The 17,850-nt window shown below is 35.5% G+C and overlaps 1 protein-coding gene across 3 annotated transcripts in view; it reads left to right on the forward strand.

Annotated features, from left to right (window-relative positions):
• Positions 1-17,850, forward strand: part of NBEA (neurobeachin) — a 707,824-nt gene that overhangs the window by 315,974 nt on the left and 374,000 nt on the right. The window lies entirely within an intron of this gene.

A 17,850-nucleotide genomic window follows, 5' to 3' on the forward strand; every position in this document is an offset into this window, starting at 1 on the left:
TTTTTTCACAATCTAAAATGAGTTAACTCATACAGGAAATTTGAAAGACTCTTCATGTTTTATGTCTCTCCAAAATGGAATTTTGACTCACTTTTACAAAAGATTTTAATATTTATTATTTTTATTTGTAATGAACTTTACATATAATACAAATTTTCATTTTATAGATTTTTACATTTTACTTTGTTTTCCTAATGTTTCATGAATTGGAAGTACTGTAAAATAAGGTTTTGCAAACTTTTTCTTTGAAGGTTTGGGATTGTTAGCCACACAGTCTTTGTCATTTTTTTTTTTTTTTGAAACAACATCTCGCTCTGTCACCAGGCTGGAGTGCAGTGGCACGATCTCCACTCTCTGCAACCTCCACCTCCTGTGTTCAAGCGATTCTCCTGCCTCAGCCTCCTGAGTAGCTGGGATTACAGGCATGCGCCACCACACTTGGCTAATTTTTGTATTTATAGTAGAGATGGTTTCATCATGTTGGTCAGGCTGGTCTCGATCTCCTGACCTCATGATCCGCCTGCCTCAGCGTCCCTAAGTGCTGGGATTACAGGCATGAGCCACCATGCCCGGTCATATTTTCTGGTTTTTGTGTTCTCTTATTTTTATGATCCTTAAAAACCATAAAATCTGTTCTTAATTTACTGGCCATAAAAAAGAACAGTGGCAGAATAGGTTTAGCCCATAGACTACAGTTTGTCAACCCCATTCCTAGAATAAGAAGTAATAACATCATCAACAGAAAAATTAAATTTAGATACTGTTGATAATGTTGGTGTTTATTTTTCATTTAATTGGCTGTGACTATTATACTACATGATGATGTAACTTGTAAATCTCATATGATATCTGTACAGGCAGTCCTTGACTTACAATGATTTAATATGATTTTTTTAATTTTAATGATGGTGCAAAAACGGTATGTATTCAGTGGAAACTGTACTTCAGTACAGCATTCAATAAATTACATGAGAAATTCAACATGTTACTATAAAGTAGGATTTGTGTTAGATGATTTTGCCCCCAAATAGGTTAATATAAGTGTTCTGAGCGTGTTTGAGGTAGGCTAGGCTAAGCTATGATATTCAGTAGTTTAGCTATATTAAATGCATTTTTGACTTAAGATACGTTCAACTTACAGTGGGCTTATCAGTACATAACCCCATTTTAAGTCAAGCAGCATTTGTGGTTCCTTTCCATGCTAAGCACTTACAAGCTTTTCCTTAATAAATGGTTATGGGAAGTTAGTTTTCTCCATTTTGTTTATTATCTGGTGTCCTGAATACCTGTTCTTGAAACCTTTGTTTTGAAATAAATTTCATTTTATTTTTAGCTCAGCACCAGACTCAACTGGTAAAATTTCCTGGCCATCTAAACTTTATTACTATGTTGTTTAATAATGAACTACATTGACTGCAGAAAGCATTTATCTTCCTATTTTTGATAACTAGTTTTCATCAATTTTGTTAACAGGTATCATTTTCAGTTATTTGCATAATTTCTGCCTAACTAGCAGTGAGCAGCTGTAGTTCCTAGAGTTGTTATTAGTTATCTTGTTTAAAGAAAATGGTCACTAACACTTTAAAAATATTTTACAGACATACACCAGTGATGTTTTGTGTAACATTTCAAGTTTTTGTAAATGATAGATTCTATTTTCACATTAGGGGAAAAATAATTCACTTATTTTGCTAAATCTCACAAAAACTTATTAATCTAAAATCAATCATTTTTACCCTAAAAATAAAACATTTTATTAGCAATTTAAAAAAATATATTATAATTATTCTTTAGAGATACCTATTGGCATATGAACAGATAATCATTTGAATTTTTACAAATATAGTTAAATGATATTTCATCAAAAGATCTCATAACTTTCAAAAAGCCACTGAAATTTTTTAGGTATGTAAGTTATTTGGGTTCTCAAATGGTCAAGATTTTGTGTTACAACATAACTTCAATCAAAGAAATGTTATTTCAGGAATGATATTTAAAATATAGAATATTTGGATAGTCATCAAGATGGAAAAAGATGGCCAGTTGATTAGTTGCATCAGCTTACTCAACATTGACAATCAGTGCTTTAACAATTGATGGCTACATTGCCTTCACATAGAAATTATAATCCAATATGAAGATATGGATATCTTTAATATCTGTAACATGGTATTTTGTATACAATTAAGGATTTTACTTTAAACACGTAAGATCATGTCCACACTTCTTGGTGCTTTCAGAGATGGGGAAATCAAACTAAAACCCGTGAAATAACAAAGTCAGTCTTTAGCCAAGGTTAAAGCTTCTTTAGTATTGATTGAATATAAGGCCCTACACAGGATATTGACAGGAACAGGGAAAAAGAGGCAGTGACATAATGTTTTGAAAGAAAATTCTAAAAGACATACTTTGATTTCTTCTTTTTCTCATGATGGCATAACAAGAAGTAGCCTTATTAATATTTTCCAATTATAATCACTAGAAAATTGGACAAAATATATGAATAAGCAGTTTTTATACATTGAACAGTAGGCCTCAGATAACTGTGAACCATGAGAGAACAGAAATAATTGAGTTGGGCTCTTTAATTTCTCTGATTTGCCTGGAGGCACTTTCTGGATTGTAGTGCAAGAAAGGGAATTTCCAGTAAATCACAGCACTCTTGCTGAGTTGAGGAGACAGTGATCAGAGTTCAGGAAGTTATGGAGCAGAATTTTGTGGAAGAGGAAGCATCACAGTAAAATAGCTTGAGAAATCTGCCTATAAGCCCCTTGAATCTTGAATTTTTTGAGATGCATATGTAAAGGGCAAAATTCCACAAGACTGGGTAAAATATGACCGTGGACCTTTAGAGCAAGAAATTTCTAGAGCTCACAGAGCTGAAAGTGTTTTTCTATCTCTAATCAGCCAGAGTGGCTAATCCTAATTGATTTCCTGGGACAGAGAGTAGACAGTCCAGAAGAGTGGCACATTAGTAGTAGAGTTAAATTATTTCTAGAGTAAAGGGTTTTCTAGAACCATTCAAGTCTAAATCTGATCTAAAAGTATCTTCAAAATAGGCCTCAAATGATCAAATTGTTTCGCCAGTAACTCAGTTATGAGAACAAAGCCCAACACATTTTAAAGGAATACAGCAAAATGCAAACAATTAATGTAATACTCATAATACCCAGCATCCAAACATAATTACTAGACATGAGATAAAGCAGTAAAATGAAGCACATTACTGAAAGGAAAGTCAGTTGTAAAACTTTCTGGGAAATGACAGGGATAAGGGGTTTAAAAGACAAGGATTGTCAGCTACTATAAAGATGTTTAAATATTTAAAGTAAAATATGGGCCAAGTGCCATGGCTCATGCCTATAATTCCAGCACTTTGGCAGGCTGAGGCGGGTGGATCACCTAGGTAAGGAGTTCGGGACCAGCCTGGCCAACATGATGAAACCCTGTCTCTACTAAAAATACAAAAATTAGCTGGACATGGTAGAGCATATCTGTAGTCCCAGCTGCTAGGGATGCTGAGGCAGGAGAATCACTGGAACCTGGGAGGTGGAGGTTGCAGTGAGCCAAGATTGCACCACTGCACTCCAGCCTGGGCAACAGAGCGAGACTCCATCTCAAAATAATAATAATAATAAAGTAAAATATGAATGTGAAGTGAATTGGACAATGTAAAAAAGAAAGAAATGGAACTCTGGAAAATGAAAAATAAAGGCCTAAAATGAAAATTCATTTGATGACTTGAGCCGAATATTTTATACTGATTAAGAAATAGCAGTGAACTCGGAGATGTAGAATAGTATGTTTCCAAACTGAAGCAGAGAAAAGACGAAAAAAGAAATGGAGACCAGAGCCACAGAAACCTATTACATAAATCAAGCAGTTTAATATACATGGAATTGGAGTTCAAGGAAAAGGGGTTGAGAGTGGAAAATAATACCCAAATATTTTGAAGACTATAAATCCTAATATCCAAGAAATTCAGCTAACCATGAGCAGGATTAACACAAATAAAAATTACCATGTAACATAAGTAAAGTGTTTAAAAGCAGTGTTAAACAGCAAAATTTCAAAAAACTCTTATTAACAAGAGACAAATAGCTAATTCACTTAACAGTGACTTGAAAAGACACTTCACCAGTGATTATATTAAATGTCAAATGAGCACATAGAAAGATGGCCAACATCGTTAGCGATCAGGTAAATGCAAATTAAAACCAAAATTAAATACCTCTACAAATATATGAGAATTGCTAAAATAAAATTACTGACAATTCCAAGTGCTGCCAAGAATATGCAGCAGCTGGCATCTCATCCATGGTTGTCATCCATGGCTTTGAGAATGCAAAATAGTAGCCATAGAGGAAAATAGTTTGGAAGTTTCTTATTTAGTTAAACAAACTCTTAATTATATGACTGAGTAATCCCATTTATGAGTATTTTCCCTGAAGAAATGAAACTTATGTTCACACAAAAACCTATAAATCAATGTTCACATCAGTTATCGGTGTAATAGTCAAGAGATGGAAAAACACAAATGTCCTTCATGAATAAACAAACCATGATTTAAACACAGGAATGCTACTGAACAGAAACAAAGGGCCAAACTTATAAACCTGACTATGTAGATGAACTCAAAGACATTATTACAATGAGTTTTCTTGTGAGTAAGAAAACTCATTTCAAAAAGTTACATATTGTGTATTTCCTTTTTTGGGGGAAATTCTCAAAATAACAAAATCATACTGATGAAAATGGATTAGTGGTGGCCAGGAGTTATGGGTGAGGTTAAGACTTCCAAGGATTCCTTCAGGCAGTGGAGCTATTGTGTGTTGATTGTGGTGGCAAAACATAGTGCACGTGACAACACTCATAAAACTACACAAATACTGATAAAAGACTTGTACAATGAAAGGTACAAACCACTGCTGAAAGACATTAAAGGCAGAAATAATTAGCAAGCTATTCCATGTTCATGGGTTGGAAGAGTTTACGTCAGTCCTACCCAAAGCAATTTATAGATTAATTGCAATTTCTATAAAAGTCCCAATAATGTGTTCTGCAGAAATAGAAAAATCAATCCTAAAATTCATTTGCAAACTTAAGGAACCCTGAATAACCAAAATAATCCTGAAAAAGAAGAGCAAAGCTGAGAGGCACACACATCCTAATTTCAAAACTTGCAACAAAGGTACAGTAATCAAAACAGTGAAGTACTGGAATGAAACAGACATATAAACCAATGGAATACAATCTCTAGCCCATAAATAAAGTCTCCTATATACAGTCAAATTATTTTTGACAAGAGTGCCATGATCATTCCCTGGGAAAAGGCAGTCTTTTCAACAGATGGGAAAAGTGGATATCCACATGCAAAAGAATGTAGCTGGACCCTTCACTAACAACACAGACAGAAAAGATAGACTGCAATCCAATAATCGTAGCAGACTTTATCAGCTGACTTTTAGCAATAGAGAGATCATCCAGACAGAAAATCAATAAGGAAACATTGGACTTAAACTATACTCTCGACCAAAAGGACCTAACCGACATATAGAAACATTCTATCCAGTAGCTACAGAATACCCATTCTTCCCCAATCCACATGGAGCATTCTCCAGAATAGAACATGTATCACAAAACAAGTCTTAACATATTTAGGAAGACTGAAATTGTATCAGGTATCTTTTCTGACCATAAAGGAATAAAAGTAGAAATTGAAAACAGGAGGAACAACTTCAGAAAAATCACAAATACATGGAAATTAAACAGCATGCTTCTAAACAACTAATGGGTCAAAGAAGATATTAAAAGAAAAACTTTAATATTTCTTGGACAAACAAAAATGGAAACAACATACCAACACCTATGAGATACAGCAAAAGGAGATCTCAGAGGGAATTTTACAGTAATAAATGCCTACATCAAAAAAGAAGAAAGATCTCACACAACCTACAGTGTACCTCAAAGAATTAGAAAAACAAGAGAAAACTAAGCACAAAGGTAGTAGTAGCAGGAAGGAAATAATAAAGATCAGAGCAGAAATAGATGAAATAGAGACTAGAACAACAATAGGAAAGATTGACAACACAAAGAGTAGTTTTTTTTAAAGAAAAACAAAATTTACAAACCATTAGCTAGACTAAGAAAAAAGAGAAGACTCAAATAAAATCAGAAATGAAAAAGGAGATATTACAACTGATAACACAGAAATACGAAGGACAACAAGAGACTATTATGAATAACTATATGCCAACAAATCGGATATCCTAGAAGAAATGAAAAAAAAAATCTAGATACATACAATCTACCAAGATTGAATCATGAAGAAATAGAAAATCTGAACAGATCAATAATGAGTAGGGATCAAATTAGTAATAAAACATCTCCTATCAAAGAAAAGCCCAGGATCTGATGGCTTTTCTGATGAGTTCTATTAAACAACTAAAGTGTTTATACTCATCTCAAACCCTTTTAAAAAATTGAAGAGGAGGTAATATTTCCAAACACATATTACAAACCCAGCATTTCCTTGATACCAAAGCCAAAGACATTATGAAAAAAGAAAACTGTAATACAATATCCCTGATGGACATGGATGCAAAAATCTGCAACAAAATACTAGCAAACCCAATTTAACAGCACGTTTAAAAGATCAGTCACCATGATCAAGTGAGATTCATCCTAGGGATGCAGGGATAGTTCAACATACATTAATCAATAAATGTGATACATCACAATAACAGATTGAAAGACAAAAACCATATGATCATTTGAATAGATGAAGAAAAAGCATCTGACCAAATTCAATGTTTTTGCATGATAGAAAGTCTCAACAACTTCAGAAGGAATATACCTCAACACAATAATGGGCATTCTGACAAACACGACTAGCATCATATTCAGTGGAGACAATTTGAAACTTTTTCCTCTAAGATCTGAGAGAGAACAAGTAAACTCACTCTCTTCACTTCTGTTCAACATAGTAGAAGTCCTGGACAGAACAGCCAGGCAAGAGAAAGAAATAAAATGCATCCAAATGAGAAAAAAAAAAATGTTAAATTGTCTCTTTGCAGATGACATGATCTTATATGTAGAAAACCCTAAAGAATCCTCCAAAAACTATTAGAACTAATAAATACATTTAGTTAAGTTGCAGAACGCAAATCAATATACAAAAAATCAATAGTGTTTCTATACATTGACAGCAAATTATTTGTGAAAGAAATCAAGAAATCAATAATATTTGCAATTGCAATGTTTCCTAAGTAAAATGCTTAGGAATGTGTTTAAACAAGGAAGCTCTCTACACTGAAAATTATAAAACATAGATGAAAGAAATGGCGGAAGACACAAATAATGAAAACCCATATGATCATGGGCTGAAAAGTTAATAGTGTTCAAACTACACAAAGTGATCTATAAATTCAATGCAATCCCTATCAAAATACCAATGACATTCTTCACAAAAGTAGAAAAATCAATTCTAAAATATGTATGGAACCACAGAAGACCCCAAATAGCCAAAGTAATCTTGAGTAAAAAAAATTTGAGGCATCACATTAGCTGACTGCAAAACATACTACAAAGCTATAGTAACCCAAACAACATGGTACTGACATAAAAATAGACATACATACCAATAGGGTAGAAAGATAGCCCAGAAATAAATCCACACATTTACAACTAACTGATTTTTGACAACGGTGCCTAAAAACAGTGGAGGTAGGCAGACTCTTCAATAAATAGTGTTGGGAAAATTGGCTATCCATGTTTAGAAAATAAAATGAGATCCTCATTTTACATCACACACAAAAATCAACTGAAAATGGATTAAAAACTTAAATGTAAGACCTACAACTATGAAACTACTAGAAGAAAATATAGTGAGAAATCTCCATGACATTGGTCCAAGCAAGGATTTTTGGATGTGACTCTAAAAACACAGACAACAAAAGCAAAGACAAATGGGATTGCATCAAACTAAAAATCTTTGGCACAGCAAAGAAAACAAACAACAGTGAAGAAGTAATCTACAGAGTAGGAGAAAATATTTGCAAACTATACATCTAACAAGTGGCTAATATCCAAAATATATAAGTAACTTAACTAAGCCAGAAAACAAATAACTTGATTTAAAAATGGGTAGGAGAACTGAGTAGATATTTCTCAAAAGAAGAAATACAAGTGGCCAAGAGGTATATAAAAGTAATGTTCAACATCACTAATCAGAAAAATGCAAATTAAAACCACAATAAGATATCACCTTCCTTTTTAAATATAAATATTACCAAAAAGATAATAAGTGTTGGCAAGGATGTGGAGAAAAGGGAACACTTGCCCACTGTTGGCGGGAATGTGAATTAGGATAGCCATTGTGGAAAACAGAATGGAGGTTCTTCAAAAACCTAAAAACAGAACTACCATATGATCTAGCAGTTTTTCTACTGGGTATGTATCCAAAGGAAATTGAATTAGTATGTCAAAGAGATATCTACACTCTCATGTTTATTGTAGCATTTTTCACAGTAGCCGAGATGTGTACTCAGTTTAAGTGTCCATTAACAGATTAATGGATAAAGAAAACATGCTATATATACACAGTGGAATACTATTCAGCATAAAGAAGGAAATATTTTCCTTTGCAACAGCATGGAAGAACCTGGGAGACATTATGTTAAATGAAGTAAGCCAGGCAGAGAAAGACAAATATTGCATCATCTCACTCACGTGTGGAATATAAAAAGTTAGACTCATAGGTATAGAGAGTGGAATGTTGGTTACCAGGGCCTAGGGTAGTTCGTTATGGGAGTTGGGGAGATACTGATCAATGGATACAAAATTTCAATTAGATAAGAGGAATAATTTCAAGAAATCTATAGTACAACATGGTGACTATTGTTAACAATAAACAGTTATCCCATGAACAACTCAGTGTTCGGGGTGCTGACCACGTGTGCAGTTGACAATACCATATAACTTTTCAACTCCCCAAAACTTAACTACTACTAGCCTTCTATTGACAGGAAGCCTTATTGATAACAGAAAGTAAATTAACACATTTTATATGTTAATATGTACTGTATTGTTAAGAATAAGCTAGAGAAAAGAAAATGTTATTAAGAAGATTATAAGGAAGAGAAAATATATTTACTATCCATTAAGTGGAAGTGGATCACTATAAAGGTCTTCATCCTCATTGCCTTTACATTGAGTAGGCTGTGGAGGAGAAGAAAGAAGAGGGGTTTGTCTTGCTGTCTCTTGGGTGGCAAAGACGGAATAAAATCCATATATAAGTGGACACAGGCAGTTCAAAGCTGTGTCTTTCAAGGGTCAACTGTATTATATTTTTGAAAAATGCTATGAGGGTGAATGTAAAGTGTTCTTACCACAAAAATAACTGTGCGAGGTAATGCATATGCTAATTAGCTAGATTTAGTCTTTCCACAATGTGTATATACTTCCAAAAATGATATTTACAAAATATACAATTTTATCTGTACATTTTTTAATGAACAAAAATACTCCAAGGAGAAAAGCATTAGGGCATTGGATTTGGCAATTATATCTTGGATATGACACCAATGGCACAGAAAACAAAAGCAAAACTAGACAAATTAGATGTCATAATAATTTTAGACTTTTGTTGATCAAAATACATTATCAACAGAGTAAAAAGGCACTCCACAGAAAGAGATAAATATTTGCAAATCTTTTATCTAATAAGGGATTTATATCCAGAATATATAAAAATCTCCTAAAACTCAACCACAAAAAAAAACTCAAAGAAGCACAAAAGACTTGAGTAGACATTTTTTCAAAAAAGTACATACAAATGGTGAATAAGCACATGAAAAGATATTCAGCATCACTAGTCATTAGGGAAATGCAAAACAAATCCAGAATGAGATGTCACCTCACACCATTAGGATGGGTACTATTTAAAAAAAAAAAAAGAAGAAAAAACAATAACAAATGTTGGCAAGGTTGTGGAATAACTTAAACACTGAACTGTTGGTGGGATTTTAAATGGTACAGCTGATGTGCAAACCAATGTGGTCGTTCCTAAAAAATTAAAAATATAATTACCATGTCACCTAGCAATTTGACTTCTGGGTACATACCCAAAGGAATTGAAAGCCTGGTCTCAAAGAGACATTTGTATACACACATGTTCATTGCAGCATTATTCAAAACAGCTAAAACATTGAAATAACCTGGGTGTCCATTGATGGAAGAATGAGTAAGAAAAATGTGGTACACATGCAGGGGAATATTATTCGCTTTTAAAGAGAATTCGGGCATATAATGCAACATGAATGACCCTTGAGGACATTAAGCTAAATGAAATAAACCTGTCACAGAAAGGCAAATGATGTGTGATTTTATTTATATGAGGGACATAGAGTAGTCAAAAATCACAGAGACAGAGAATAGAATGGTGGTGGCCAGGGGCTGCAGGGAGTGGGGAATGGGGAGTTACTGTTTAATGGGTGTAAAGTTTCAGTTTTACAAAATAAGAGTTATGGAGATGGATGATGGAGATAGTTGTACATTATGACTGAACTTAATGCCTCTGCCTTGTACACTTAAACATGATTAATATGGTAAATTTTATGTTTTATGTCCTGTACCACAGTAAAATATTGGAAAAATATACAAACTTAGAATTAAACAAATTCTATTAAAAATAACACAAACATGCCAACAACAACAAAAAACCATGTAGCCCTGTTGCAAAAAATCTTGAAAACTGACCCAAATTTTATCTGTAATCTTGCGTCTGAACATAATCATTTTGTATATTCATTTCCAGTCTTTTTTTAGTAAATATATTTTTATGTAGGAGACCAAGTAAAAAGGTCCATTTTAATGTATGATCATTTAAATTTTAAGTTTAAAAAAATCTGTCAGAAGAAAAATCACATCACTTGCAAAAATAGACAGAAATTATGCAAGCCAGAATATAATGGAACATCTTTAAAGTGCTAAAATGATAGACTGCCAACCTGTTATTCTTAATTCAGTGAAAATATTCTTCAAAAATGAAGGTGAGATAAAGACTTTTTCAGACAACAAAAGCTGAGGAAATTTATTGCCAGCAGATCTGTATTGTAACACTGTTAAGAAAACGGTTTTCAAGCAGAGGGTTAAAGATACCAGATGGAAACATGGACACATACAAATGAAAAAAGGAGTGCAAGAAATGGTTTCTGTGTGAATATTCAGGTGCTCCTCAACTTATGATGGGGTTACATACCCATAAACTCTTTTTATGTAAAAAATAACATAAGTTGAACCATCACAAGTTGGAGGTCATCTGTATATTAAACATTGTTTTCTCATTTTTAGTCGATGCAGAAAATGCATCTGTTAATATTCAATACCTAGTCATAATAAAATCTCAGAAAAATAGGACCTGAAGTGAAAAAAAGCTGAACTAATTGGTATCTAGGAAAAAACAACTTATGACATATTTGACAGTAAAAGACCAAGTAAGATTGGGCAAGAGTTTTATGTCTCATTACTTTAGCATTTTACTGAATATTCTAACTAGTACAGTAAATATGGGGGATGCATATTCCCTCTTACTACATGGAAGTGGTCAATATTATAGAGAAGTCAACAGAAGGAAGATTAGGAACAGACCACATGATGTCATCGTTAGAAACTTTGATTTGGAGACAGACCTCAGAAGAGTAGTGGAAACGAATATAGAACTGTAGGGTGTAAAATGTTTGAATAACAAACTGAGTAAACATAGACCATTCGTTGGAGAAATTTGACAATGAAACAAAAGAGGAAAATTGGTGGAGGTTTGTGTAACTGTGGAAGATTTTATTCATGGAAGGGAAAGCTATGTTTGTTTGGATATAGAGGAAAAAGAACCATTGGAGATGTAAAAATGAAGATTGACAGAGATAAGAGAAATAATGCAGAAAAGCTGTCATGAGTTAAGAAAGGACTCAGAAGAAATAGAGAAGTTTGCTCTGGAGGGGAGCAAGGACAACTTCTAAACTTAGAAGGATAAATTATAGGCTAGGAATAGACATGGGTTGAGGGAAATGTAAATGGAATTTTCTCTGTCCATTTTATTTATTCAATTTACCATTAAGGATATTCAAATTCAGTTATTACTTGATTTTGTGTCCAAAGAATACCTCTTTTTGACTTGACCTGATGTTCTGAGAACTTCTCCAAATTATTTTTTTCTTACAAATAAATAGAAATTAAGTAGCCCCCAAAGTAATCCAAATGTTTACTAAATGTAGAAGTTGACAAAGATTTTTTTTATTACAGTTAAATTCTACCAGTAAAACAACCTCTACATAGAGAAATTATACTCTTTTGTCATAAACAAACATTTAAAACTGCACAGTTTAGTATTTCAATATGGAAATTTCCTTTTATATAATAAAGATGGTTAATCCAAAGAAGACATGATTTGTCAAGAAGAATGGTTACGGACCACTTTCAAGATGGCTGAGTGGGAAAAGCTTTGGTCTACAGGTCCCGGCAAGATTTACGCAGAAGATGGTGATTTCTGCATTTCTAAGTGAGGTACCTCGTTCACCTCACTAGGACTGGTTGGACAGTGGGTGCAGCCCATGGAGGGTGAGCTGAACCAGGGCAGGGTGTCGCCTCACCTGGGAAGTACAAGAGGTCTGGGGATTTCCCTTTCCTAGCCAAGGGAAGCCATGAGTGACTGTACCTGGAGAAATGGTACACGCCTGCCCAAATACTGTGCTTTTCCAATAGTCTTCGCAACCAGCAGACCAGGAGACTCCCCCCGTGCCTGGCTTGGTGGATCCCACACCCACAGATCCTTGCTAGCTGCTAGCACAGCAGTGTGAGATTGACCTGGTACGCTGGAGCTTGGCAGGGGGAGGGGCATCTGCCACTGCTGAGGCTTTAGTAGGCAGGTATATGCTCACAGTGTAAACAAAGCAGCAGGGAAGCTTGAACTGGGCAGAGCCCACCGCAGCCCAGCAAGGCCTACTGCCTCTCTAGATTCCATCTCTTGGGGCAGAGCATATCTGAACAAAAGGCAGCAGACAGCTACTGCAGACTTAAACGTCCCTGCCTGACAGCACCGAAGAGAGCAGTGGTTCCCCCCAGCATGGCATTCGAGCTCCGATAACGGAGAGACTGCCTCCTCAAGTGGGTCCCTGACCCCCATGTAGCCTGACTGGGAGGCATCTCCCAGTAGGGGCCTACAGACACCTCATACAGGTGGATGCCCCTCTGGGACAAAGCTTCCAGAGGAAGGATCAGGCAGCAGTATTTGCTGTTCTGCAGCTTCCACTGGTGATACCCAGGCAAACAGGGTCTAAAGTGGACGTCCAGCGAACTCCAACAGACCTGCAGCTGAGGGACCTGACTGTTAGAAGGAAAACTAACAAACAGAAAGGAATAAAATCAACATCAACAAAAAGGACATCCACACCAAAACCCCATCCATAGGTCACCAACATCAAAGACCAAAGGTAGATAAAACCACAAAGATGGGGAGAAACCAGAGCAGAAGGGCTGAAAATTCCAAAAATCAGAATGCCTCTGCTCCTCCAAAGGAACACAACTCCACGCCAGTAAGGGAACAAAACTGGATGGAGAATGACTTTGATGAGTTGACAGAAGTAGGCTTCAGAAGGTCAGTAATAAACTTCTCTGAGCTAAAAGAGCATGTTCTAACCCATTGCAAGGAAGCTAAAAACCTTGAAAAAAGGTTAGACTAATGGCTAACTAGAATAACCAGTGTAGAGAAGAGCTTAAGTGACCTGATGGACCTGAAAATCGCAGTACAAGAACTTGGTGAAGCATACACAAGTTTTAAAAGTTTTAAAGACCAACTCTACATTTGATTGGTGTATGTGAAAGTGACAGAAAGAATGGAACCAAGTTAGAAAACACTCTTCAGGATATTATCCAGGAGAATTTCCCCAACCTAGCAAGACAGGCCAACATTCAAATTCAGGAAATACAGAGAACACCACAAAGATACTCCTCGAGACGAGCCACCCCAAGACACATAATTGACAGAATCACCAAGGTTGAAATGAAGGAAAAAATGTTAACGGCAGCCAGAGAGAAAGGTTGGGTTACCCACAAAGGGAAGCCCATCAGACTAACAGTGGATATCTCTGCAGAAACCCTACAAGCCAGAAGAGAGTGGGGCCAATATTCAACATTCTTGAAGAAAAGAATTTTCAACCCAGAATCCCATATCCAGCCAAACTAACCTTCGTAAGTGAAGGAGAAATAAAATCCTTTACAGACAAACATATGCTGAGAGATTTTGTCATCACCAGGCCCATCCTACAAGAGCTCCTGAAAGAAGCACTAAACTTGGAAAGGAACAACCAGTACCAGCCACTGCGAAAACATGCCAAATTGTAAAGACCCTCAATGCTATGAAGAAACTGCATCAACTAACAGGCAAAGTAACCAGCTAGGATCATAATGACAGGATCAAATTCACACATAACAATATTAACCTAAAATGGAAACGGGCTAAATGCCCCAATTAAAAGACACAGACTGGCAAATTGGATAAAGAGTCAAGACCCATCAGTGTGCTATATTCAGGAGACCCATCTCACGTGCAAAGACACACATAGGCTCAAAATAAAGGGATGGAAGAAGATCTACCAAGCAAATGGAAAGCAAAAAAAAAGCAGGGGTTGCAATCCTAGTCTCTGATAAAACAGACTTTAAACCAACAGAGATCAAAAGAAACAAAGAAGGCCATTATATAATGGTAAAGGGATCAATTCAACAAGAGCTAACTATCCTAAATATATACGTGCCCAATATAGGAGCACCCAGATTCATAAAACAAGTGCTTAGAGACCTGCAAAGAGACTTAGACTCCCACACAATAATAATGGAAGACTTTAACACCCAACTGTCAATATTAGACAGATCAATGAGACCAAAGATTAACAAGGATATCCAGAACTTGAACTCAGCTCTGCACCAAGCAGACCTAATAGACATCTACAGAACTCTCCACCCCAAATCAACAGAATATACATTCTTCTCAGTACCACATTGCACTTATTCTAAAATTGACCACATAATTGGAAGTAAAACACCCCTCAGCAAATGAAAAAGAACAGAAATCACAACAAACTTTCTCTCAGACCACAGTGCAATCAAATTAGAATTCAGGATTAAGAAACTCACTCAAAACCACACGACTACATGGAAACTGAAGACCCTGCACCTAAATGTCTACTGGGTAAATAACGAAATGAAGGCAGAAATAAAGATGTTCTTTGAAACCAATGAGAACAAAGACTCAATGTACTAGAATCTCTGGGACACATTTAAAGGAGTGTGTAGAGGGAAATTTATAGCACTAAATGCCCACAAGAGAAAGCAGAAAGCAGAAAAAATCTAAAATCGACACCCTAACATCACAATTAAAAGAACTAGAGAAGCAAGAGCAAACAAGTTCAAAAACTAGCAGAAGACAAGAAATAACTAAGATAAAGAGCAGAACTGAAGGAGTAGAGACACAAAAAACCCTTCAAAAAAAGTCAGTGAATCCAGGAGCTGGTTTTTTGAAAAGATCAACAAAATAGATAGACTGCTAGCAAGACTAATAAAGAAGAAAAGAGAGAAGAATCAAATAGACGCAATAAAAAATGATAAAGGGGATATCACCACCGTTCCTGCAGAAATACAAACTACCATCAGAGACTACTATAAACACCTCTACTCAAATAAACTAGAAAATCTAAAAGAAATGGATAAATTCCTGGACACATACACCCTCCCAAGACTAAAACAGGAAGAAGTTGAATCTCTGAATAGGACAATAATAGGTTCTGAAATTGAGGCAATAATTAATAGCCTACCAACCAAAAAAAAGTCCAGGACCAGACAGATTCACAGCCGAATTCTACCAGATATACAAAGAAGAGCTGGTACCTTTCCTTCTGAAACTATTCCAATCAACAGAAAAAGAGGGAATCCTCCTTAACTCATTTTATGAAGCCAGCATCAACCTGATACCAAAGCCTGGCAGAGACACAACAAAAAAAGAATTTTAGACCAATATCCTGATGAACATCAACGCAAAAAATTCTCAATAAAATACTGGCCTACTGAATCCAGCAGCATATCAAAAAGCTTTTCCACCATGGTCAATTCAGCTTCACCCCTGGGTTGCAAGACTGGTTCAACATATGTAAATCAATAAACATAATCCATGACGTAAACAGAACCAATGACAAAAACCACATGGTTATCTCAATAGATGCAGAAAAGGCCGTTAACAAAATTCAACAGCGTTTCATGCTAAAAACTCTCAATAAACTAAGTATTGATGGAATGTATCTCAAAATAATAAGAGCTATTTATGACAAACCGATAGCTAATATCATACTGAATGGGCAAAAACTGGAAGCATTCCCTTTGACAACTGGCACAAGACAAGGATGCCCTCTCTCACCACTCCTATTCAACATAGTTTTCAAAGTTCTGGCCAGGGCAATCAGGCAAGAGAAAGAAATAAAGCATATTCAGTTATGAAAAGAGGAAGTCAAATTGTCTCTGTTTGCAGATGACATAATTGTATACTTAGAAAACCCCATCATCTCAGCCCCAAATCTCTTAAGCTGATAAGCAACTTCAGCAAAGACTCAGGTACAAAATCAATGTGCAAAAATCACAAGCATTCCTATACACCAGTAATAGACAGCCAAATTATGAGTGAATTCCCATTCACAATTACTACAAAGAGAATAAAATACCTAGAAATACAACTTATAAAGGATGTGAAGGACCTCTTCAAGGAGAACTACAAACCACTGCTCAATGAAATAAAAGAGGACACAATCAAATGGAAGAACATTCCATGCTCATGGACATGAAGAATCAATATCATGAAAATGGCCATACTGCCCAAGGCAATTTATAGATTCAATGCTATTACCATCAAACTACCACTGACTTTCTTCAAAGAATTGGAAAAAAAGTACTTTAAGTTTCATATGGAACCAAAAAAGATCCTGCATAGCCAAGACAATCCTAAGCAAAAAGGACAAAGGTGGAGGCATCATGCTACCTGACTTCAAACTATGCTACAAGGCTACAGTAACCAAAACAGCATGGTACTTGTACCAAAACAGACATATAGACCAAAGGAACGGAACAGAGGCCTCAGAAATAACACCACACATGTACAACCATCTGATCTTTGACAAATCTGACAAAAACAAGCAATGGGGAAAGGATTCCCTATTTAATAAATGGTGCTGGGAAAACTAGCCATATGTAGAAAGCTGAAACTGAATCCCTTCCTTACACCTTATATCTAAATTAACTCAAGATGGATTGAAGACTTAAAATGTAAGACCTAACACCATAAAAGCCCTGGAAGAAAACCTAGGCAATACCATTCAGGACATAGGCATGGGCAAGGACTTCATGACTAAAACACCAAAAGCAATGGCAACAAAAGCCAAAATAGACAAATGGGATCTAATTAAACTAAAGAGCTTCTGCACAGCAAAGGAAACTATCATCAGAGTGAACAGGCAACCTACAGAATGGGAGAAAATTTTTGCAATCTACTCATCTGACAAAGGGCTAATATCCAGAATCTACAAAGAACTTAAACAAATTTACAAGAAAAAAACAACCCCATCAAAAAGTGGCCAAAGGATATCAACAGACATTTCTCAAAAGAAGACATTTATGCAGCCAACGGACACATGAAAAAATGCTCATCATCACTGGTCATCAGAGAAATGCAAATCAAAAACACAATGAGATACCATCTCATGCCAGTTAGAATGGCGATCATTAGAAAGTCAGGAAAGAACAGATCCCGGGGGGAGG

This window comes from Pan paniscus, chromosome 14 (genome assembly GCF_029289425.2).
Source record: "Pan paniscus chromosome 14, NHGRI_mPanPan1-v2.0_pri, whole genome shotgun sequence".
NCBI classification, from domain to species: Eukaryota; Metazoa; Chordata; class Mammalia; order Primates; family Hominidae; genus Pan; species Pan paniscus.